Source organism: Myiozetetes cayanensis, unplaced genomic scaffold, assembly GCF_022539395.1.
Source record: "Myiozetetes cayanensis isolate MyiCay16 unplaced genomic scaffold, myiCay2020 scf5-8, whole genome shotgun sequence".
Taxonomy (NCBI): domain Eukaryota; kingdom Metazoa; phylum Chordata; class Aves; order Passeriformes; family Tyrannidae; genus Myiozetetes; species Myiozetetes cayanensis.
Window position 1 is genome coordinate 106,874,345 of NW_026087742.1, and position 23,663 is coordinate 106,898,007.

At 33.2% G+C, this 23,663-nt stretch overlaps 1 protein-coding gene across 11 annotated transcripts in view; it reads right to left on the reverse strand.

The window, feature by feature from the left end:
* DMD (dystrophin) overlaps positions 1-23,663 on the reverse strand; it is a 1,047,400-nt gene that overhangs the window by 517,227 nt on the left and 506,510 nt on the right. The gene's annotated exons all lie outside the window — the stretch shown is intronic.

Consider the following 23,663-nt stretch of genomic DNA (forward strand, 5'->3'; position numbering starts at 1 on the left):
GGATTTATATTGAAGTCCTGATTTACTTACCCCCACTCTTGTTTTCATCTTGTTCATTCTAAGTCATTTTTGTGTGGAAGAAAGTCAACAGACTCAATCACAGGCTTTCTACACCACCCTTTAAAGCTACACCCATAACTACCAGATACATCAGATCATCCAGATGACCTTAGATAACATTAAAAAAAAAAAAAGTGCTTATATTACATGGAATTTTGTTTTGTACCATTTGACAAGAATCATACCATGGTTTCACTACACTGTATATCCCTAGGTTTGAAATCACTGCATAAGAGGTGAGATATTCTGCAGGTGTTCATGAAGTTGAAATAAAGCAAAAGACTCAAAAACTCTCATGGGTGAATTCTTGTTAAGTCACTCACTGAAAAGTACAATTTGTTTTGTGATTTCACCTTTCATTTTTCTTTCTAAATAGCAAAGGTTTCAAGTAAGCTGAGTTTCCTTACTGTCAGGGAAAATGGCCTATATTACAGATGCATAATTTTCTTAAAAGTTATATTAAAAAGAGTATATTAAAGTATATTAGCATAACTTACTCATAATAAGTTATTAGCAAAGTTCTAAAGGGACACACATGTAAGAAATTCCTTAACACTGACAACATCAAAGTTGAACACAAAAAGGAGTGGAAACTGCTCTTTCACCTGTAACAAAAATTACTGCCTTTAACAGCTATGGCACCTGCTGTGCTATCAGCACTGTAGATCTTTCTGACAATATATACTGCCTGTTCCTTCTGATGTGGCTGCCATCCCCCGTCTTCAGCCCTTGGCATGTGCACAGATTACTTCTAGATGTAATAGTGAGTTTATTTATCTCAAAATTTTGCTTTGACATCTGAAAAATAAAACAGCAATGTTTTGTGCAATGTTTTTTACAATGTTTTGTCTTTCCAGGCCAATTCTTAAGTTTGCCAGAAGCCTGGGTATGGGGTCCCACGGATTGTAAAGGCCACAGGAAAGCCCTGTTTATATCATCAGTACTGATCACCTGCCTCAGTGCCCATGAAGTGACTTATCCTGTAGTTCACATCATCACATCTCAGTCAGTTGGATTGGGCTTGTCCACACAAGGACATCAAATATGAGATTTTTATAGATGAATAAAGTTTTAGCAAAAGATTTATTAAAAGATGGTAATTTGCCATGACAATAATTGCTTTATTCTTATCATCCAACAAACATAAAAAAGCTTCATTCTTATCTTCAAATTATAATTTTCATTATTACAGTTGAGAAAAAAATAAGAATAATTGTTTTGCTGTTGAGTATTTTTAGACCAATTGTCATATGTATTGAAGAAAATTATGGAGTGCATTCTAGAAAGGTTGTCAGCTACATTAAACACCCTAAATAGTTCCAGTAGCTCTACTATATAAATTTACATGTATCGTCTTACCACTGAAAAGCACATTTTAAAACTAATATTTGATTTTGCTCTTTCTGCACATCTTGCAGTTCCATTCAAGATGAAATTTAGCATGAGAAATTGCCCTGTGATGAAAAAGAGCATCACTCAAAGTGTGCACACCAGTTAGAAAGATGAAATTATTCTACTTCAAAGAAATGCATGTTCTATTTTGAGTTGTATTTTATCACACTGGGTTTGGATCTTAAATATTCATTTTGATTATGTATTATTTCACTGATTTATTCTCTCATTAATTCACTCCTATAGTAATGTGATCAACTTCAATGGATATATTTAAACTGTTACATACATCTTATCTTTTTGTGCTACACCAAATTCCTCCATCAAAATAGTTAATTAAGGAAGAAAATCAAATTTTTCTTAATCTCACACTAATGCATAATTTTTTCCTTGAAAAAACAACTTAATTATGAAAATGAATCCATAAATTATATGCAGACATGTGAGTAATATTAGAGATGAGCATAGCAAATGAAAAGTTGACACAATATTCATGTTTGATTTAATACATCAAAAGTGAATCAAGAGTGTGTCTAGAGAGCTCACTGGTCATATTATTTGACAGATATATAATACTCTAACGAGTGTTGGTAAGAAGATAAAATGAGATATATCTGTTTTTCTACTTGATGTTTTGTGAAGTCTGTTTATTGTTTGTATTCATTTTGATGTCTCAGTTACAAAGTAGTACAAAAGGATTTGAGACCTCCTTATTTTCTCTCCTCAACAAGATTGGTTTTTTTCTGAGACTTAAGACAGAATCAGTTAGTTTATTCCTGATTTTCAAAGAATCTAAAGGAGTCAAGTTCTCTTATCTCAGTGAAATTGATGATCCGTTGGCCCCTTGTTTCTCAGATGACTTTCAAAATCCTATGTCCTTTCCCTGATTATTCATCTATTGAAGAGAACATAAAATTTACTTATCTGAGTATCCAACATGAAAAATGTATACACATAGCTGCAAGATGATAGTGATGTGAATATGATCATAGGGAATCATGAGCTAAGATTCAGGAATAAGGCAATGATAATTTAACTGCCTCCTAGCAGAAAGTAAGAATGCTTTAAAAAGTTGCTTTTTTTATTAGCTAAAGGGAGGAGAGTACAAGCTTTAAAGTAAACACAATGCCATTCAAATTAATTACAGATAGTTAAGTCATTGAAGGCAATTTTTTTCCCTCTTTTCTTCCTTCTTGTTCACTTCTGTCTCAGTCACCAACAACAGCAACAAGACAGTAAAAGCAGTTACAGGAACTTCACATTTTCAAGCACAGAAAGTACTATCTTGTTCTATTTGTGTCACAGCTGCGGACAGTGTGACAAGCTGGAATATTACAAGGATGGGTCATTACTGAAAAGTGGCATTTCATATAACAAATCAAAAAATTGATAAACAAAAGACAGCCCATACCTAGTAACTCCCATTTCTGTTCTCAGTTAATAATTAAGTTACATATTGATGACAGAGAATTCCAGCTGTGGCTGGTGCAAACTATTTTTTAATACTTGAAAGTATCAATCATTGACAATAGTTAAATCTATGAATTAAAAAACCCCAAGACTTCAGCTACAGTGTTCATTGTTATTCTATATAGATTTCTTATAGAGTAATGACTACATTTATCAGTTTCTGTATATGGAATCTTTGCTGCCTCCTTCTAATGAAATAAATATCAGCTACATTTTAATTTTCAAAAAAAAAAGAAATAAAATAAACAGGATATTCTAGTAATTTATTAACAAAGCAATCTAATTGCTTTGTTATTGTATGTTCTTTATTACTTGTCAAAGCTTGGAATTAGGCTTGGGAAGTTATATGTATAATAACCAAATAAAATCATTGTGTATTGTGTTAGTATTATGAAGGTGAATAAAAAGAGATAGCATCTCCATTGAATAAATTAATTGTTGCAGACTTGAACAGAAGTCATAATAGGGAGAGAACACTGCCACAGTTTGGCTAGATAATACAGTTGCAGATAATAGACAGTTTTATCCATCTCAGAAAAGCTGCAGAAGAGTCATTCAGCATCTTCAAGGTCAAACATAAACTTGACATCGTATCGCTTATACTGCAATGTCAGAAAATGATACATTGCAGTTATAAATTTATTAGTGTGAATAAAACCTTATATGCTATTTGCATTTTGAAAGCAATATGGAAGCATTAACTCCTAAATCCTCAAAATGCCCTAGAAAGATTGTGAGGTACCATACAGTAGAACTGATCAAGGATTAAAATAGAAGGAGAAAATTATATTCACAGTTGTAGAAAAAGCCTATATAAAAAACAAATTAGATTAAATATTTTCCATGTTTCTTACATATTTGCAGTCCATAAGGACACACTGAAAATTTTCCAGTATATCAAAAGGGCAAAAAAAGAAACGAGACGGCTAGATAAATTCCAAATACCTTGGGATCTGCTGTCACTGAAAACAACTTCACAACTTTTACATGAAGAAGTAAAGACATCAATGAAGACCAGAAAATTAAATTCAAAATTGGCTTATTTTTCAGTTGAAGATTCTCTGTTCTTTTAGACTGAAACATTGCTGTTTCCAGATCTACTTTACTCCAACTTTTCCATTGTCCTAGACCTTATATAATCAGAAGTCAGTAGTCATCTACGAACCATTTTGCAGTATACAATACAGAAAGTTTTTAACAAAGTAAAAAAACTGGTGGAAAAGGCAAACCAGGATTCATTTGGGAAAACTCAAAACCTTTCACACCTTCTTCAACAGCACAGAAAAGCTGATGCAGACATCCCTTTCATGTAGTGTAATCACAACTTATTAACTCTGCCCCAGTTACATCAGAACTAGTTCCACAATATTAAAACTACCAAGGCAAAAACTACCAAGCAGTCATTTGGATCACATTACTTCTATTCACTACTTATTTGTTATAATCACAGTATACTTTAAACCTTGTTAAATTAATACTTTAAAAATTTATCAGCTATTTTTATGATGACTGCACTACACAGTAATGAGCACTTTAATACCTTTTCTGAAGGCAAATTGTAAGTAATCTGAAGTCCATGTCAAGTATGTATCATGTACAGCCAAGCTTCCTCTGTGTAAATATAAAAGTGTCATTGTCTTGAGCGTAAAGCATAAACATAAAGCTCTCTGACCTTAGTCCATCCCGTAGGCCAACATTTTTGACATTTGAAACATACAGAAGGTTTCATGCAGTAAATATTATGGATCTCCAATCTGGAGGGAAGTATCTGTTTTAATTTAATTATGCATTAAAAAATGAAGAGTCTTAAATTGACAAATTTTCCCTTTTTTCTTCTTTTTTCTTCCTCATCAGGGCACCTCACATTAGATAAATATAAACAGGTTTATAAAACTAGAGTGCTTCTTCCAGAATAAAAAAAAGAAAAGATAAAGTCTGTTTCTGTCCTCAAGTTTGGGCTGGATGAAACATTCACTGGCGACTAATGCAGACATGGTTAGTGGGAAGCCTTTTCTTCTCAAAATGAAATACTACAAAAAGGATAAAATATAAGAAATCACCTATTCTACCTGCAGAAAATTTATGAATCACTCATTTAAAATGGATATGTCCCATCAACCAGAAATGATAAAATTTGTTTGCTGACTTACTACCTAGGGTCTGTGAGGAAAAAAAGACAATCCAGCTTCCACCATTCAAGCTGAAGCTATGGTTTCAACAAGCATGGATCTATACAAACTAGGGCTACCTGAAGAGCCAAAGCTCAATTAACTGCACCTAATAATTAGATTGAGTGTAATTCTTCATTTCTCAAAATATTTGGCATTCAGTGTCACAGGAATGGTATGTAGGAAAACTGTGGAAGGATCTTTCTGACCTTCAGATGGGAAAACAGTAATTTCCAACTAACAGGGTTATAATAAGAAAACCTGGACTTGTAGTGCAATTTCTGCCTTGTCATTCAAGTACTCATATCCCACACCCTTTCTGGAGGTAGTGCTAACTGAAGGATGCAGTTTTGCACATAACAGTTGTCTCTGTAATACCAATTCCCTGAACAAACCCTTAAAATCAATTTCCCTTTTCATTGGTAAAGCTGGGCAGTGTACAGACATTTGTCATTCTGAGTAAGTTAGGCTGAGAAGTAAAAAGAAAATCCAAATTTATCCCTGAAGTTTTATATGCACACATAATTGTTGAAAGCGTCTTAGACTATGTTGCTTTTCACGATCATTAAATTTGTTGGAGAGTAGGAGTTCCATGCTCACATTCATTGTACCGTGGTCACAATCATGTTCTGTAAATTTTCTTCAAAATTATCCCTTTTAAGTAGTAGCCATCATTCTTATTACCAGCTTTACTGGCAATAGGTATCTGTGTTTCCATTCAATCCAAGATGCTTCAGGAACTGTACTAAACTTGACTTTTTCTTTTCTTTTTTTTTTTTTTGGCTCTCTAAATAAATATGTAATGGTAAATACTGTCCATAGGGGATAAGGGAATTTTTTTTTCCTCTTAATGTCAATAGTTTACTACTTCCATCACTTCAGACCAACCCTATGAGTCTGTAAGACCAAATGATAACAATCAAGGCTGAGGAAAAAGAAAAAAATACAGAAAATAATAATAATTAAAAAACCCCCACATAATCATCCATCTGTCAAGCTTTAGAATTGAATGAGGGTGATATAATGGAAATAAATTATGCCTACTATCAATAGTTTTGTCAAAGTCCTGCTTTGCTTAGCCCTGATTATTTGAAACTAAAATATAATAGGTGGAGACTGACCCAAAGTTAATACTTCCTTTAGGGATGGTTGCTATGATTATTGCCAAAGAGTTCCTGAAACTTTTGCAAAGAATCCTAATGGTATCCCTCCCAAAAGCCCATGTCTTTTCGTCAAAACTTCAGGTAACTCACCTGTTTCAAGACAGCAAAATACCATTCATGGTAGAAATAAATCTTTTCTAGGAGAATGTAGAAAGATAAGATGAAAAGGCAAATCTGGCAATGGACTTATTCTAATGTTCACTTCTTCAGAGGTGTGTTTTCTTACCTTATGTGACTAGCACATTGTTAAATCACCTGTTTGCCTTTCTATGGAGTCTCACTTTTATGAAGTTCTATACTTTACAATTAGTTTTATTACGTTTCAGCATTACTGTTTAGCTGTTTAGTTTTACTCTTTCAAAAAGATAAACAATAAATGTAACCTCCATCGAAAAATTCCCTACTCTTGTTTTAAAACATATAAGTTTCACATTTTATCTTATGAGCTTTTCTTCATGGACTATGTGTTTGTTAAATTGAAAGAGGTTACATTTGCATTACTGACCATAACAGTAATTTATGGAAGTACATGGATGAGTTGCAGTGAGAGATGACAGTTCACACCATTTAAGTACTTTCATGCCCAGTGTTAGAACATAGGATTCAGTCTCTGAAAACTCTGCTCATCCAGTGTAGGATACATAGTGGAGATCAGATTACTAGACAAACCTGTGTCAGATGAAAATGGTATGTCTTGACATGCCATTTATGAGTGCGTATGCAGAAGCCTTATAAAAGAAGGCCTGGGTAAAAGGAAAATACAAAAGAACTAATATTCATGTCAACTTTAACAGCTTCGAGTTTTGTTAGGGAATGCATTTAACTCAAAATAAAAATTGTCTTCCCTAGAATTTTCCAGTTATGGGAGATTTTACTTGTCTCTCTCTGGACTAGAGTTCCAGGGATGCTGTTGCATTGCAACAAGGAAAAAAAGTGCATATTGTTATACTTTAAGAAACTATTTCCACATCATCATCTTTCTAAACTAACCATTATCTTAACCTTTGTTTCTGGTCTCTTCCACCATATTTTCTGCTTGCTTTGGTGCTGTATGATTTTGAGTCACATCTGAGGATGTATCATACATATATTGCATATATTTTGCACGGCTTTTGCTTCCAATAGAGCCTTGTAAACTTTCTTCAAAGAATGATTTATGCAAGGCAGAAAAAGTGCTACATTCACATGTAAAAATTATACTACGATATTGTTCTCTCAGGAGCCATAAACAGATCACAGTCCAGTTTGTGTTATGAAAAAAGAACTATGAACCTCAGTGGGACTTTTAATCACAATATGCTGGCTCTGAATTGAAGATCCATTTTCTATCATGTCCCACTGGACTAACAAAAATCTGTTTGTTTATGGAAGTTAATTTAAAACTTTTAGGAGAAAAAAGGATACTGAAGGTGTTGCCCAGCTTTAAATCAAACTTGATCTTATTCCAGACAAAAGGTAATATGCATTGTTGTGCAGTGTTTTCAAATCAATTTTTCAGGACCATATTTACTACTAAATAATTTTTTCATGTTCAAAGATTGCTAGGAAATACCCTTATAGAATTAGGAATAATTGTATTCGGCACAGTTCTGTGGATACAGGGAAAAGCCCAAATTAAATTCTTATGTGGTTTTACTTTTCCATCAATGGCTTCAGCCTCAGATCTGCACTGGTAAGTTCACTTAATTGCAAGAGAAAAGCAGTGAAGTCACTAGAAACTTAATTCTTCAGCACTGATTTTATTTAAACAGAATACCATTCAAAAAATCTGACAAAATACCACTCACAATGTCACTCCATTTATCAAATAGAGGCCATTGAGATTTTTCCAACGGAAAAAAAATAATTGAGATGGTATAAAACACAGTAAAGAATTTTGATTTTTTGACTTTTGGATAAGGCTTGAATAAAAATGTTCTAGAGTTAGATTATAGTTAAATTAGGACTTTTGTTGACCATAGACAACAGGATAATAAGATAGGAGGCAATATTATAGATTTCTAGCTTATCTCCAAATGTTGTTTGTTGTTGTGGGGTTTTTTGGTTTGTTTTTGTTTTTTTGTGGTTTGGGTTTTTTTGTCGTATTTGTTGGTGGTGGTGGTTTTGGGTTGTTTTGTTTTGTTTTTTAATTATGACATTTGGACAATTCTTATATATTTAATAGAGTATGGCAGATGATTTCTGACTCACACTAGGACTGCATACATTGGAGTGCCAACCATAGTGGATTGGAAATTGGAACGGGGGGAACAGTTTGACTCTTCTGACAGAAGGATATTCTGTCAGATATTGGTCATTGTTCTGAATGACTTTACTGATGTTGATAATGTAACAGAAATAATGTTCTTTTAAATCAAGCTTATAGCTGCAGAGGTGCTCTGGAAATCATTCCATGTAGAATGCAATGTTCCTGAGCCATGTTATGACCACATATTCATCCAAATACCATACTTTATGCTGAATACGCATGTTAATTACTGTTTACTAAACCATAATCGGTACTTTTCTTGATCTGTCATTGTTCAAAAACTTATATATTACATTTATATATTCAGATATATGTGTGGAAATCACTAGTCCATGTTCTCATGTCAGTCAGCTGAGATCTGAATTTTTCACTGCTACAACGAAAGCTGTGAAAGACTGAATTTATTTGAATGCAAAAGGGATCACTTGCCTTGGTTATTCTTTGTTGCCAGAAACTTAAAACCTGTATTATACAAATAAATTACAAGTAAAGGACTTGAATTTCAATTTCTAATATTGTGATTTTTCTGGTTTGCTACTTTTTACAATCTCTTTAAATTCTTTCTTATATAAAGTACTTAAAAATCATTTTTCTCAACCTTATTCTGTAAGAAAACTTACCAGGAGTCAGAGAACAAAAGGAAAGCAAAATCTTAGAGATCTTAAAGAGCTCTTAAAAAACATAGATACTTAAAACCAAAGACCTTAAGAACTTATATAGTACTGTACAAATCAAACCCAGCAATCCATGTAATAATGGCACAGTGACAAATTCAAGTGGAATTGAGTTAACTACAGTAAAAATAGTCAAAAGTGAGAAGTCAAAATTTCAAGCTTCATACTTACACTCGAACTTATATTTAAATGCATGAAAATCAGAGGGTTTTTCTTTTTAGAAATTCTTTTTGGCAACTTCGTGTCAGAATTTGGAAAGATTTATTTAATCCACTGTTTTATTACTTCATGACTTGCTTAATGTGCCCAATTATTATGCAGCTATTATGGTATGACAATCCGGTAATATTCGAAATAATTACCCACCCCGTTTATACAGTTTCTAAATTTGCACTGTCTTCATGAGATCAAGCATAGCTAACATGATTAATTTCTCCCATCATGACAAACTGTCTCTGAGGTCAAGGGTGTTCAACAGAAGATTTTAAATCAGTGTTATATAATAGCTGCTAATATTAACTTAAAAAATAATTGCATCCCACTTGAAGTACTCCTGATAGCATTATGAAGCAAAAGATAATGTAAGCACCTGAAATGAAATAAAACAGTTTAATTAGGATTCTAAAATTCTGAACAAATTTAAATAACTCTCTGTCTCTCTACCACAAAAAATACTGCCAAAACCAAATGGTAGAACAGTCTACATATCAGCTATTGTGAATATTTCTGTGCATAATAAAATAGGGAAATGTAAGTTCTTGTATCAAGATCATTTGGATTTTAAATGCAGCTTTGAAAAACTTCCATACTAAAATAGAAATGTTCTAATGTGTTACATTTTAAATGTTGCTTTATTTTCTGCATCATATATTATTTCATAAAGACGCTTCAAAGACATAGCAATAAATTTTACCATATTCTGAGGTTTGAGAAAGAGAATTTAAGCTTATATTCTGAGCTTCTCTCCATATTATTTTATGTTTGTATGCTATTGTTCTATTTTCAGAGGATTGTGAAAAATTTTAGAACAGATGAAAGAAATATGGAATAATATATGTATATATGCCATTTGCAAATATTCTGGTCACAAATGTACTTCAGAGAATGGGGCACATCCTAACATATTAGAACATAGTTCAAAATATTTTTTTAATGGGATCATATTGAACATAACTTCACCTGCTGTCTTTCCATTAATTGTAAAATTTAACCTCAGTTTATAAATTCACAGTAATTTCACCAAGCTTATCTCTTCCTTTTCTCCTGCTGCCATGTGCTCAGTATAATAATTTCTACTGCCAGAAATGAATGCTTTTTTCAGATACCAATATAAGAGTCAAGCAGACTAGGATGCTTTTAAAAATCTGCAAATAAGCCAAACAGCCATGAGATAATTACATTTCATTAAACAGATTTTTATTCCTCAATGTGTTATTCTTTCCTTCAATCACTCTCAGTATTATTGTAAATTATTCAGAAATATAGTCAGGACAAAATATATCAGAAGTCATAATGTCTGTCTGTCAAAATACAAGATGTATGCAATTTTTTTTAAACTGAATTGGATTAAGAACAAAAATTTTGTTCAAAGATTGTGTTCTGAAAATGCACTGGGAAGGTTATCCCAATGGTTGTGCTTGAAAACATCATGTCTTTAAAACAGATAAAGTCTGTTGTGACCTGACTAGAAACAAATCAACTGAAAAGAAGCAAACATAAAACTGGTAAAAGCATTAAATAGTTATATGAACAAAATAAAATGAAAATATTTGCTCTTAGAAGCAACTAATCTGGGGAAATGAATGTGCAGCAAAGTTCCTACCTGATCCTTATTGCTGTAACATGCTTACAATTCCATCTCAGCCCAGACTGGTGATTCAGTATTAAAATAACTTTGTTAATTCAAAATTCTTAATGTTGTTATTTGTTTCTCAAAACTTATATTGACAGAAATCTGTTTTGTTTTGTTTTTAACTAAACATTGCTTTTACATTGAACTGGTCTCCAAGGATTTGAGAGCCTAAGAGAAGTTAAAATCTGTAAACAATCTGATTTTAAATTGTATTTGAGGAGGAGTGGGGAGAAGTAAATCAGCCTTGAATTCTTAAACAATTTGCAAACTAGGGGGTAGATGACTGATGAGGACCTCATCAGTCTCTAGTGATAGACAACTAGAGATTTGTTAGCAACCAAAGAGAAAATGAAGCAGCACATGCTTCAGTACAATTGAAAGTACATTCTATCTCTAGGAATAAAGAATGCAAACCTTGCTCGCAGCCTTGAGAATTCACATAATGAAAAGAAAAGCATAAAAATTCTGAAAAAGAGCAGAAAGCAAGAGAATAGTGGCAAAGAAAAAAGTGGCAAATAATCAGTTATGCCTGGAGTTTTCATTGTGACACAGACAAAGGAGTTAGCAAAGTGCTTTGAAGGCATATAAAGAAATGGGGAGTTTATGATTCCTCTGTGTTTTGGTCAAATACAGCTGAAATTCTACAGAACAAGAGTTTGTAAGAGATGGATGAAGCCAGAACGGCTTGTGTTGGAAGAGACCTGAAGGATCACCTCATTCCAACCCCTCCTGCCATGGGCAGGGACACCAGTGGAAGGTGTCTCTGTAGTTTTCTAAATGGATTATAGTCTGATTTTCCTTTGAATGCTTCATCTATGTAGTAGGTAATAGAGTGAACCTTGCCATTGAACTCTGTTAAAGTTGCACTTTCACAAATTCATGTTAAAACCTGCTTTTTGGCAATACCTTTAATGACGATTCTTCAAGCTGCTGAAACCACTCATTTGCAACAGATACAATAAATGAACTCCTTTTTATATGATTCATTTTTATAATAAAATGATTATCAGGATGATACATTTATTCCTTTAACTATTTTAAAGCTTAGACTACCATAAAGTCCCTTTTCATTAGTCTCATTCACAACAAAAGAAACTATAGTAGTAATTTTAAAAGATGCCTTAGAGTTTTGACATTAAAAAACCCATAACACAACAAGCTCTTGGCTATACACTAAACACTACCTCTAATTGATATTTGCTGATTAATAATTTTGGATTTTCAAACAGTTAAATTTGCTGTGTTCCAAAAGCCTGATTTCATGTAGCAAAGACATCAACTCACTGGAATTAACTGTTAGACTGCTTTTCTATTATCACTTTCAAAACAACATGTGTACTGTTTGGGTCATTAAACTTCGTTCCCTTCTAAACCAACCAAACAAAAGAATACGAAGATAATAAGTTTATCAGCCTGATTTCATTGGCTTGATATTTTGCCTTGCTTATGGCAGGATTGCAGAATCATCAGTCTTGTGTAACAGGAGCCATTGCTAGAGGCATTATAGTTCCAAAGGATGTAACGAAATAGGGTGATGATAGTAAATTTAGCAAATACCATAGCAGGCTTCCTTTGAGGCAGCTAAGGGTTGTGGCAATATCACAGGGTACCTTCCTTGTGTATAAGTTCCTCTGAGTCTCTAAATCCTGTAACACTCAGAAGTGACGTAAAGACTAACAAAAGATTCAAAGAAAAGTTGTCAGTCATCATAAATTATATTGGTGTATCTCCAAAAAATAAAACAATACATAAATAACACATCCTATGGGTTCAAATACGCTAGATTACCCACTTTAACTGAAGTATATAGTTTGGACAATATCCTAAATTCATCAAGATAAATCACGAAATCATTTCAGCTAATCACAATAAATATTTTCAGTATTTACTCCTAAACTCTGTTTTGCATTGATCACAAATGCAGTGCTTGCAACCAGTATGATTCCATCTCTGAGCTCCTGAGGGAAAGCCCAGCTAACACTAAGGCCCCACTGCACCAGACAATGTGCAGTTACAAACAAACTGGGCTTGAAGCCTTCATAATCTAATAGAAAACACTACAGTACTTTTTGTTATTGGAGCAGTTCCTGAGATCTACTCTATTCTTACCAAATGCTCATTCATTCAAAGCAGATGTTAATGTGTGCTAAGAATTCTGTTAGACTACTTGACAAAAACCTCTCAAACGGTTTAGCTGAATTTAGAAAGAGTATTGCTCTCTGGAAAGTTAGACAGATTGCTCTTTTTTTCTTTTTTCCTTTTCTTACTTTTTCTTTAATTTTTTTTTTTAAAGTTTACACCAAAAGACTTTTGCCATCAAAAGTCTTAAATACATTCATAACAAAGTACCTGCAGTTGTGTTTTTTCTTAAAGGAGTCAATTTACTAAAATATCAGTACTAAAACCGCCCCACAAACGCTCATTAGCAAACCCTCCCATTAAATTCAGTGATTTACATACAATGTACAAAACAGATCTTTTCCAATTCAGCTATTAACACCACATGTTAAAGGAAAAATGTCTTGTGCAAATTGCTTCAGATAGGTGCACTGCTTATTGCAAAAGCAGAGAAAGAATATTTTTGTACTAAAAATTTTCAGTTTATCTTACTGTCTCGAGAAACAAACTGATCTAATGGCTTCACAAAGACTGGACAAATGGAACAATATTTGCTTTTAATTTCAGACAACTGTAGTGACTGAACTTAATAACGAGAGATAAATAGCCAGATATTGTAGCAACAAAAAAAAGCAGTAGTTGTCATCAATATGTTTCTGCCACTAAGAGGGAAAAGTATGTCTGGCTATGGAAGGAAATAGAACATAGTTCTCAAATAATGGAAAATAAATCAATAAAACTGATCACCTCACTTATATTAAAGAATCAGCATCTATTTCTAGCTTTCAGTATAATAAAACTTGTATGAACTGTCTTACATAACACAGGTGAATAATAGTTTCCATTTCCACCACACTAATGGAAAATTAACATTCTGCTCATCTCAGGACCCTGAAATTCAGAAACATTCTTTTTACATAACCAAATTTTTTCTAAATATTTTAATTTGATTCCTAATACTACCCCACTAGCAGGACCTTGCCCAGTTTCAGTACATCTCCTTTCTAAATGTTCTCTTAAATCACATTTCCACAGAAATGACAAATAATAATTGATTTTGATTGTCTCCTTTGGAGGTGATATGGTGAGACACCTCATCATGCTGTGAAACTGGCAAATATTTGCCATTCTAATATAGTAATTATATATTGGAAAAGCTGTTCATAATATGTTCTCTTTCATTTCTTCTTTTCTTTCTCCTAGCACTTCTTGACAGGAGCGTCCCTTACGTACTGCAAGCCTTTTCTGTCTTCATTAAAAAACCAAACCAAAGCAAACCAAACTAAAACAAAACTGGAGAAGCCATTTTGAAAACATTAAAATTCTGAGACATGTACCTCTCAAATTTATTATAGTCAGATGATGAATAAAACAGTTTATTATGTTCTTGTTCCAAACGAAGCATAAACGAGAATTCACCACACTCCACAATACAGGACATATCCTTAAATCATTCCATGAAAATTGAGGATTGTACACAGTCTGACTATGTGTGGTGCAAGAACATATTTATTTCTCCTTTTAAGCAGAATTAAGGCAGAATTATTGTTTGAATTTAGAAGATATTCAGCAAATGCGAAATACACCTGTAAAATAAAACGAAAGATTTTTTTTTCTATAGTGGCCTTCCTTTGTGAAAAGTCAAACAGATTTTAAAAATTGCATAATTGTTACAGATTTTTTTCATCCATTGCAAGCCTAGATTTTGAATGAGAAGCTACAGCATATTTGTATTGTGTTTATTTTTAGAAAACTAATAAATATACTTGCTGCCTGTTGAGGTATAATAGAAAAAAAAATAAAAAAGATGGAGATCAAACAGTATCTACCATAAATATCTAATGTTGTCTTGAAATTCTGACATCAGCTTTACTAAAATAATATCACCCTTTCCTTTTTTTTTCTTAGTTTTGAATTTTAGAAAGAAAATTAATTGCATACACCACGGCAAGCCAGCATGATGTGAGCAACAATGTAAGAAAAAATTTCTTCAGGGAGCTCCAAACAGCACAAAAGAGAGAAATAGCCTCTAGGTAAAATCTTTTCTGACAAGTAAGTGTCGGTCACGAAGTATTTGATAACTCTTTAACACCACAGGTCAAATAGTTCTAAAGAAAATACTTTTTGGAAAACCATTACTTCAGTTTTCTGGATTTTTTTATAAAGTTTATATGGTTGAACTCTCTGATTTTTTGTTAGTCTGTCTTCCACCCTAACCTTTCACCACATATTCTGACTACCTTTAAACAAATTTGACAGAATTATAAAAACTGATGACACTTTATAATTTATTTTAAAAAATGCAACCAGATAAAGAAAATAGGAAAGCATTGGTCAGTAATAGGGGAACAGGTGTAGTGTGTAGACCTTAAAAACAGCTGGGAATTCACACGAAAAACCCTCCTGTAAAGCCCCCTATGGTGGAAAACATTTAAACTGAACCTTACAGATAACTACAAAACACAAAACCCTAGGAATTCTAGCTTCAGTACCTCTGGTGTTCAAAGAACTTACTGGAAATACAGTTAATTTAAATGTTTTTTTTTTATTCTCTTCTACTGCATGCAGTGAATCACTCAGTACTGTGGCCAAATGCCTTGTCCAATTAAGAAAACATATTTATTTCAGCATGAATACATTGCTTTGTAATACATTCTGGCTACCATCAGTGCTGGTTCACTAGTACTAGTAATCCATGAATATTCAAAACCTGATGAAATAGGCATTCAAGGGAGAAAGTAGCTCACTTGAAATAAATTAATTCTTAAATATTTTTAGGTTCATGACATCTTATCTTTGCTTTTTTTTTTTAGTAGCCAAACTACTAAATAAAATTTAATAATAAAATCATAATTCAATTTTTGTCTGAAGGGAACACACCCAGTGCTGTAACATAGAATCACAGAATCATAGAATAGATTGGGTTGGAAAAGACCTCCAAGATCATCAAGTCCAACCCCTGATCCAACTCCAATTACTCTATCATGGCACTAAGGGCCATGTCCAATCTCTTTTTAAAAACCTCCAGGGATGGAGAATCCACCACCTCTCTGGGCAGGCCGTTCCAATGCCTGATTACCCTCTCTGTAAAGAATTTCTTCCTAACATCTAACCTAAATCTTCCCTGGCAGAGCTTGAGCCCATGTCCCCTTGTCCTGTTGTTGGTTGCCTGGGAGAAGAGACCAACCCCCACCTGGCTATAACTTCCCTTCAGGTAGTTGAAGAGAGTGATGAGGTCACCTCTAAGCCTTCTCTTCTCCAGACTAAACAACCCCAGCTCCCTCAGCCTCTCCTCACAGGACTTGTGCTCAAGTCCCTTCACCAGCCTGGTTGCTCTTCTCTGGACAGTTCACTTTCAAATATTCTATCTCAGAAAGGCCAGGTGACATTCACCATAGGAGTTTCTATTTTTCTTCTTGGTCTACAAAAGGAAGATCAGGATTATCAGCTCAAATACTGATGCCTACCCTGGACCTGATTTGGTGAGATGAATATCAAATCCAAATATTAAGTAGGAAAGAAGTATGTTGAAAGTTTTCTGTAGGATAGAAGTAAATATTTTATTTAAACAACTAAAGCACGTTATCATGATTTACATGCCTGCTACATTCTCTCTCTCTATAACATAACACTAAAGAAACAAATGAACTGATATGCTTATACAAAATGAACAATAAATATTAAAATAGTCCAGCCAAAAAAATCCTTTTTTCAATATCTACTCAACACTGATCAAATCCATGCCAAATTCCCTTGACACCTCTTTTTATATTAAGAAACAAACTAACACCTCCACAGAGGTGCCTATAAGGTTGTCAGTAAAGAGGAAGTCACTGTAAAACACCTAAGCACAGAAGACAACAACCTGAGAAAAATTGACATCCAAAATTAGGATATGTAAATTTAGCTAAAGTATTTTTTAGACAGTTTAAGGGCAGATGCTGATCCCTTGCTGTCTGCTGTGCATAAACATTATGTTTTCATAATGCAGGTTTTTATAATGCAGTGGTGTTTTTTTTTTTTTAAACAGTTCACTTTTTGCAGCAAGGTAACATTAACCTGCTGACTTGTCCAGCATGCTTACTATAAGGCTTTACTTTATGGCTTCAGTTTAAAATAAGATGGTAATGAAAAGCTGGATAGTTTGCAAAATCTGTTGGGGTGAAAGGTTCTAAGAGTAATAAAGCTACATATGAAAAGCACCACAGCAAGACACAGTTGTACTAATTTACATAATTAATATATATAGAAAGTTATTCCCCAAGAAACTTAACTTTCCCTGATTGCTTTATGTAAGCACTTTTAATGGCTAGGGGTAGAAAGACTCCCAGGCTGACCAGTTATTAAATGACAGTTCAAATCTCATAAGTGATCTTATATTCACGTTTATGCATGGATACCCACAGATGTAATTGTATGTCACAGTGATCTCTGCTGAAATGGGAGATGTACTTTTAAAAGACTTACAGAAGCAAATCAGATAAATGTTTTGTTAGGCAAAAGAACCAATATCATCCTCCTTCAAAGCAGTTATTCATTTAGTCACTCACTTCTAAGACATAGCTCAGTTAACTACTCTATTTACACCATTAAAAAGTATTAATAAATCTGCTGAATTTGAAGTGTATTATCTGTACGCCTCACTTATTATAAATGTCCAGATTAGCCCTGACACTAGAACAAATTTATTGGTATGAAAAAATTGCATCCTCCATTTCCTTTATTTTTTATACAAGAAAATGTTTGTCAAATGGGTATAAACCTCAGTCTCTTTCTCTGATTCCCATGTCCTAGTACTCTATAATAACTTGAACTGATGAGGAGAAACTCCCCCAAACAGTAAGGCACTAACAGTCAGGTACCAGGACACTTGACTGATCCAATCCAAGAATATTGTTTTCTCTAAGACAATCCTCCCACCTCCATTTATTAATTCTGCTTGTGTATAAAAATTAGGTCACTCTGCATTTATGTGTGCTAATAGCTAGTTCAAAAAATTTTCATAATGAAATGTTTGAAAAATGCATCCTAAATAATTACTTAAAAGATTTAATTCAATTTTCAGAATAAACAATGCCAGGATTTACAATAAAACCTAAATATAAGCAACAAATTTTCATCTAATGGTGCAAGAGTAGGCAGAACCACATAAGCAACTTTAAAATTATTATTTCTCATAGCCCTCAGACATTTTAATGTTCCACTACCAGCAGCAAAAAATTAATTAAAACTTTTAATAGGATACAGTAAATTAGAAATTAATTGTGTGCAGTAAAGAAGAATTAACTAACTGATATATTTGTGAAGTAATACTTCTTACAGATTAAAATAACAAGAAAATATTTTTACTACAAATTCTGGATAAGTTATTTTGGTATTTCATCACTTCCATTAGTAGTAGTAACAAAGGTCAGAAGCCTTTCAGCAATAAAAGAAAGGTTTAGGGTTATGTATGTAGAGAAGTGAACAACTTACAAAGATTACATTATTATTTAATATTTTGCTTAGCATAAGAAAGAAGCAGTAACTATTTTACTAGGAATTATGATGTCCTCCACTTATTCACTTGAAGCCTTTTCATTGCTGATAGCACTTCAGTGAAGAAAGGCCCATGAATTTGTTTTTAAGATGAGATTATACCAGAAAAAGAAGGGTTTTGCTCAGCTAGGGTCCAGGTGTCTGATGCAAAGCTCATGTATATTATTTGAAACATTTCTACTGAGACCTTAGAAACTGGACAAAAGACTGAAATCCATGGGATATCTAAGTCCAGGTTTTCTTTCTTAAGGGCAGTCACATGATGCACTCAGAGGTGTTTGAGAAGAGGGCAAGACTCAGTAAAAAAGAAAACCAGTAACCTCTGAATAAATGATCCAGTCAATAGGTAAGTAAGAACTGAGGGCATTCATATAGCCATGTTTATAACATTTTAGTGCCTAGTGTAGAAGATTTAGTCAAAGTACTAAGGATGTCTAAAATAGTAAGGTGAACATTAAAAATTAAAAAAAAAAATTACAGTAGAATCTGTTTTCAATGTAACAATAAGGGATAGTGTGCTTTTGGTATTTATAAAATATTAGCCAACAATACATTCCTGCCAGATATATGTCCTTCCACATATGCCCTTGCAATATGAAGGACATGTGTACCTTGATTGCTCTAATCATTCTTCTAAACCAATGCTAAATTGTTTTTTTCACTGATTCCAAGTTCTATATTCTCTCCTGCTTATAGAATCACTAAGCAATCACAGAAATCTCTTTGATCAGAAAGAGTATTTTGCTACTTTTTTTACAACTTATCTGAAAATATTTCATATCACCAAGAAACACTAGTCAAAACTGAAGCAGATGGAACAAAATTGAACTGTTTGAATCCAAACTAGAACAAGAAGAACCAGAAATTGTTGGCATAACCTTTATCAATTAATAAAGCAGAAAATAAATCTAAAAATACAAAATCTAAAACATTAAAGCCAAAATTATTATACATAAAAAAGTATTTTTACAAGTTTTAAATTTTGGAGAAAAGAGAGTAAACTATCCATCCACTTATCACTGTGCTTTCATGGTATGAGAATATGTGGCCTTGAGCACTGAAATACTTTATTCTCCCCTACACTCTGATTGCATGTACTCTATTCCAGAAAGAACTGTTTAAATTCAGTGGTTATTAAACCATCAATATCCGTATAATCCAATTTAGCTATAAAAGAGAGAAATTATTAGCATGACCACGACTTTCAGCACTGGAGCCTGGATTCTTGATATCTTCTTACTTTAAACATCCACAAGACAAAAATATGATGTCCCTGACATGATGGTGCAGCAGAAAGAAGGCCTGGAGAAGCCATGAGTCATTCACAAGCCTTTTGCAGGCTTGGATAAGTACTCTAAAATGTAAATGCTGGACAATTCATACATTGGTGTGAATAGTTTGAGATCTGTAATTTACAAGCAATTTCTATATCTACAGTATCCTCAGAAAGCTGAGTATAATTAATAAGGCCATCACCCAATATTTAAGGTCCTCTGAGACCCTCAAAAATAGACATAATATCACTGATATCTATGCCTGCAAATTAAAGATTTGAAAAATTAATATTTAAACAATAGCAACATTATTTAAACAATGAAGTTAAGAAAAACAAAGTCCAGATCTTGCTTGTCTGGTGGAAAATACTCATCACTGACCAGTTAGAATAGTTGAATATTATGAACACAAAGAAATTTCTTCAAAATTCAGACCCAGCACCTAACTATTTTGCTATTGAAACTGCACCACCTAAAATATTAAAATAAACTTGCAACCCACAAGCAGATACTAAATCTAAACTACTGAGCAATTTCTAATACCAATATAAAGAGCAACTATTCTGAATGTTCTATATTTTTAAAATAACAATACTATTTCAAAGTTTTCTGGTAACGATTCAGGATTGTAACCTCACAGTCTAGTTCTGAAACTGTTACAGATTTCCTCTTTTTGTATCTGTCTATTTAGCATTTACCTACAACACATGAACAACTTCCCCAATAGTAATCCTTGTTTGCTTCTCAGCTGCATACTAACCTGGAATTAATTTCCAATACAACATACTTTTTGAGTTTTTTTGTTTGGTTGGGTTTTTGTTTGCTTGTTTTCTCACATGAAATGGGACGTAGATTGGGGCTGCAAGGCAGGCCACAATAAAAAAAAAAAAACAAACCATGAAATAAAGAAGTTTAGATAGATGATTGAAAATTCTATTCCAACATTCAGCCATGGTAAGATCACAGCACCTGAGCTACCCTGTAGATGATACAGATGGTATTTCAGTTTGGATAATAGTGTGCTATTTTGAGAACTCATATTCCAGAAAGAGGAGTAGGCACAGGAAATAAGAATCAAGTTGTGTAGCTACCATTTGAAAGTAGATTAGAAAACTGTGCCTTTAGTGTACCAGCTGAGATCCAACAGGGAAAATGACTGCAGCCTGTGAGAACAGAAGGAGATAAACATCAGGAAGTAGATAGAACTGAACTACAACTCAGTCCTGGCACAAAAATAAATAAACCAAGTGCAAATGCAGGAAGCTGAAGAACTTATAGTCTCCAAGCATTAAGGAGTAAAGAGACTGAAGAACCTTTCTGTCACAATAATGAGAGCAAAAAAAAAAATAATCTTTAAGTACTTTAAAGACACACATCAATATGTTTGAAAGGGATTATATGTGCTATCTGTAAAATATCCTTTTAAATCCTGTGTCACCTAATCATAAAAGAAGTCAATTACAATATCTTAAAAACCAAAATGTGATATTTCTCCCCAACACCACAAGTTCTGCTCTTGGAAAGTCTTAGTGAAAAATTCACAATAAGAGTATTAAAGTATTCATGACCTGAAATGAAACAATTTATTATTATGTTTCATTCACGTTATATATAATGCATAAATGTTGTTTAATATCATGTCATTGTGCAGCAAAAAAGAATGCACCTCCCCTCCCCAAATACACCTAAAAGAATGTAATTACCTTTTAACCTATATTAACATAATCATCTAATCATACTGTTGACTGTTTCATTTTATATTAACTTTTGACTCTACGTATCTAATGAAAGTTAATGAACACATTAATCTCTACTTTTTCAAAGTAGTCCTACTTAGAAATAGTATTACACATCTGAATGTTCTGTATATTTTTTTTCCCTAAAACATTTCCTTGTTGAATACCAGATTATTCACTTGCTTGTGAAAGCATTTTCAAACAAATCCTGTTAATTCTGAATATGGTTCACTAAGCAGCATGATCTCATTAATAAAACAAGTTGCTACTCTAGTAAATCAAAATGCTCAGCTGTTTTAACTGTTTACTTAATGGAAATTCTAATTATCTCTTCAGTCAGCCTCACAGAAGCCTAATACTTTTGAAACAAGACCCAGCAAAATAAAGAGACAATGAAGAGAATGGGGATACTGCAACTTCAGACTAAGCATTCTGTCACAAATAAATGTTAACTAACATTGGGTGTGCATTCTTCAGGTTAATTGGAATATTTTCACACCATGAGAATTTTCATTAGAAAGGTACTTTTGTGTGTCATACTGAACTAAAAGAAATGTTTGAGTGACAAATTCATGAGTTCATGGGATTTCTAACACAAGGGGAAAAGGAAGAAAGAGAAAGCTTGATGGACTGCAAAGAGAAAATTCCAGTCTGCAAACATATATTCAAAATGTTCTCATATATTGCACAAGAAAATAATAAATTGATAATAGGTGAGAAGGAGGCTAGGTCAAAGAGAAATGGAGAACAGAAGCAGACTTGTTCTAGATTGAAATATAGGTTTCTGCATATCAAGATATTCTCCCAGGGTCTTTCAGTGTGAAGTTCAGTTCTGTGTGAAAACCTTTCTTGATGAAGGCAAGAAAACAATGCTTCAAATCTGCTGAGACTCTGAAATGTGCTATGCACCCAGTGAATTTGTAACACCTGTCATACATCTTACCTTGATCTGGGTACTCTCAAAAATCAACCTCTCCTCAGACATCAAATATTATTTTAGAAGGGGTTAGAAAAGAAGGAGATAAACTCTTTCATGGATCTATTTTTTTTATTTTCTAAATGTTCATTTGAGCTGCTCAAGGATACAAGCATAGTGCCACGAAGGGTGATGGAGCAGAGGCAAGGCACAGAAGAAAGGGTAAGGTTTTGTGACACAGTATTACTATTTGTCACATGGACACACGTCTAACTTTGCTTATATATATGTTTTCTAAGAAGTACTTAAAACTGTGGGTCAGAAAAATGGAGTAGAAATTTCAGTGACGTGAATTCTGCTACCTTTTACATACACAATGAAGACCAACTTTAATTCCCTGATGTTCTATTTTGTCAGCCAGATCTTAGACACCTTTCTTCAGTGTTCAAAGAATTGATAGTAATTTGCAGAACAATATTTACCTGCTCTTTTAACTACTTCAGCTTAGTGTGTTACTTAGAAGTTGCATCTTTTTTTATATACTTGTACCACACAATTTTGTTTCCTTTTCAGCTCAGAGGTTTCAGTTAAGAAACAGAAGCCTAATTCTTATAAAACTTGTCTTTAAATATTAAAATTCAGAAGACATGATTGAGTTTTTTAACTGTAGGCCAAAAAGTAGGTTAGTGTTGCATTCAGAACAAAACCCTACCTTTAATATTAGACAGACCTAACTTCTTTACACCTGAAATCCAGTAATTCAATCCATCAATTCAAATGTACAAATGCCAAGTTTAACAGATTTTGTTTCTTACACCCTAGTAGTAATTTATAACCTGAATCCAGAGTTTAGTCAAGTCACATTATTCAGCTGAAACTATCTACTTCCAAAATGTCAGTCTAGAATTAATTCTTCACACCCATACCATTTCTAACACATAAGAGAGAAATGAAAGAAACCAAGAAACCAGAGTTATTTTCCTTATGATGCTCAAAGAACTTGCAAGATAAAAAGCATACAAATTAGAACTGGACAAATAGGAACTAAGTGGCT